The 2912-nt window shown below is 37.7% G+C and overlaps 1 protein-coding gene across 1 annotated transcript in view; it reads left to right on the top strand.

The window, feature by feature from the left end:
* LOC107690363 (ras-specific guanine nucleotide-releasing factor 1) overlaps positions 1-2912 on the top strand; it is a 46360-nt gene that overhangs the window by 18453 nt on the left and 24995 nt on the right. The gene's annotated exons all lie outside the window — the stretch shown is intronic.

Genomic DNA, 2912 nt, shown 5'->3' with positions numbered 1-2912 from the left:
TAGCACTTGTTGTTTGTCATTTCTCCAATCACAAATGCAGACATGGTTTTATGTTTACACGACACGTTGCAACGCGTAAAAATAAAGTATAAGTCATTATAATCCGTAATTATGTCCCCACGGGATGCAACAAATGCCTCGTTTATAATGGGTTTTAATGTTTTTGTCTCATCGCTCCGGCCTGGACACGGCATAACAGTATGGTACGGGGCGTAACATTTCCGTCACACGCTTGAGGTGTTCGGCCAATCACAACGCACTAGATAGCTGGCCAATCAGAGCACACCTCGCTTTTCAGACTGATGAGCTTTGTAAAAATCGACGCGTTTCAGAAAGGCGGGGCATAGAGGAGAAACAATAATGTACAGTATGTGGAAAATTATGTGTTTTTTTAACCTTAAACCGCATAAACACATTTCATTACACCAAATACACAAAATAATTTTCTTTTTAGCAACATCATATGACACCTTTAAAGCACTTGATTGATCACACATAGAAAAATGTATGTTTAGTGTGTGTGTGTGTGTGTGTGTGTGTGTGTGTGTGTGTGTGTACTCAAAAGCATATATGAGTCAGTTAGGTGTGTGAATATTCATGACTCAGCTATAAGTTGAAAGAAAGGAAAATATGGAAAGGAAAAGGTAAAAGAAACAACATACTTCAACCGTGAGAATTTTAACAATATGACAAATGTGTAAAAGGTCAGCATGGCAGGATGAACGTATATGGGCAATTTAAAAGGCATATAATTACCATTAATTCATTATCAGTGTTTTTAATAAGCATTTCATTTTTCTAAGACATCAGCTGGGCAGCACTGATGGAAAACAGTATTGGAATGGGCACTGGATGCTTATTGATTGTAAAGATGGGAATTTTTAAGGTTTGTTGGTTTGCAGATTTGTTTTTGGTTCAGATCTGTGAATTATATGGTACTGAGCTTCATAAAATGTCTACAATCAAAACATAAGGTCCCACTCCTTGAACATCTGATAATGGTTACTGAGTGATTTCAAGTCGACCACAGACTTTTAGCCTTCATTCCAGTTATTCACTGCTTGGTGCAGTAAACGTGATCAATCCCTAAATGCACCTGCGATCAACAACAATTGACTGTTTGTTAAGCCCCGCCCACTTTAGTTGCTCATGCTCTCTCAGTCAAGCTATTTTATAGAATGTTACACATGAATGAATTTGAGAACTGTGAAATTGGGCTTTTAAAAATATATATTTATATATACACGCACACAATTTGTGATTGGATGATGACAGGTGTCTGTGATCATTCTCAAGTCAAGTGTCGTGATCAGCACTGCTGCTGCTGTTGCTGTTGTATCAATCAGTGGTTAGAGCAGCGTAGCAGTCAATAAACGGGACAATGGAGGTCACGTAAGGGACATCAGTTAAGCCCAATATATTTGATGTCCCGGCTAATACGGGACAGTTGGCAACCCTATCTGTGGCAGACAGCAACAGTAGTAAAGTTGATCATTAAATTTGTTACGGTGAAGCTTTGTGAAGGTTTGGTTGTTTATGGCACTGTAGAAGAAAACTGGATGACATTGACAAATACGTTTAGTCTTTTATATGATCTTTGAAATCTGATATAATGTATTTATATAGTTTAGCTAAAATGGTTACTTGAAGTCATTTGAAGTCAGTTCAGATCTTACATGTTATTTTGTGACTTGGGTTTTTAAATAATGGACAGACCTACTAGACCATCTAGAATTTTTTACATTTCATGCATGGATTGTATGGAAAAATCTGCAGAAATCTGAAGAATTGATTGACGTATGGTTAAATGTGTTGAAACGGAGAGAAACAACACTGAGATGCCCATTCAAGTCTTTTATTTGAATAATAAGTTAAGAACTGTTTGCCAAATATATTATAGGGATCTGTGCATTTGCACCCTCAATCACTTGTTTCCTGCTTTCAGTGGGTCTCCACTGTATGAGACAAATGACTGTGATGTAATTTAGCAGCGCTAAGGCGTCTTGAAGGTCTGCCGTGCAGCAGAAATTGAGGTTGTTGGGGATTCAGTGCTAAGGCCTGGCCTTCTGAAATGGAGAGAAACGGGTAGCACATACAGAGCCATAGCCACTAGTGCACAGAGTTGCTAGGTAACAGGTAGCATACAGTTATGTAATGTGCCATGCTCCCAGTTTACATGTTTTATGGTATTCCTCTGGAGAACTGGAGCTATCTCAGGCACAGGGAAGTTTCCCTTAGCACATCCACTCAGACCCAGCAGATCCTTTCTGTGTTCATTGAACTCTTCGTGCCTTCTCAGTCATCAGTCCGAAAAATCAGGGCGGTGGAAGCACGCAGTTCATTATTTCTCGTGTTCTTGGTGAGGTTATGCATGGAATACTGTGTCGTATTTGCATATGCAAAGGATTTTCCTGTTCATATTTTATTTTGTACCATCCTGAGATGCTGGGCTGCTGATCATTTTACTGGAAGATTCATTGAAATGCCACATTCAAAACTGTCAAAAAATGCTGTTCACTGCACAAAGACTTGTTATTTAAACATGGTTTTTATTCATTTGTGCTAATTGTCATCAGTTTCTTGCAATGCCCAATGCAGTTCAAATTCACAGGTTCTCTCAGTGAATTTGAGAGACCTTCTAGTGGTTTTTAAATAAATGCTGTTTTTTTTCTATATATCAAAAATCCTAAAAAATTAAATTAAATTTATCACGGTTTCAATAAAAAATGTTAAGCATTTTTAACATAGATATCGATAATAAGAAATCATTGATAATAAGAAGCCTATTAGAATGATTTCTGAAGGATCATGTGACACTGAAGACCGGAGTAATGGTTTCTGTGAATTTTGCTTTACCATCACAGGAATAATTTAACCCTCTACCGCACGCATTATGATAGACCTATAGAAAA

Source organism: Sinocyclocheilus anshuiensis, unplaced genomic scaffold (genome assembly GCF_001515605.1).
Source record: "Sinocyclocheilus anshuiensis isolate Anshui unplaced genomic scaffold, SAMN03320099.WGS_v1.1 scaffold609, whole genome shotgun sequence".
NCBI lineage: Eukaryota > Metazoa > Chordata > Actinopteri > Cypriniformes > Cyprinidae > Sinocyclocheilus > Sinocyclocheilus anshuiensis.
This window is presented reverse-complemented; position numbering and strand designations above follow the sequence as displayed.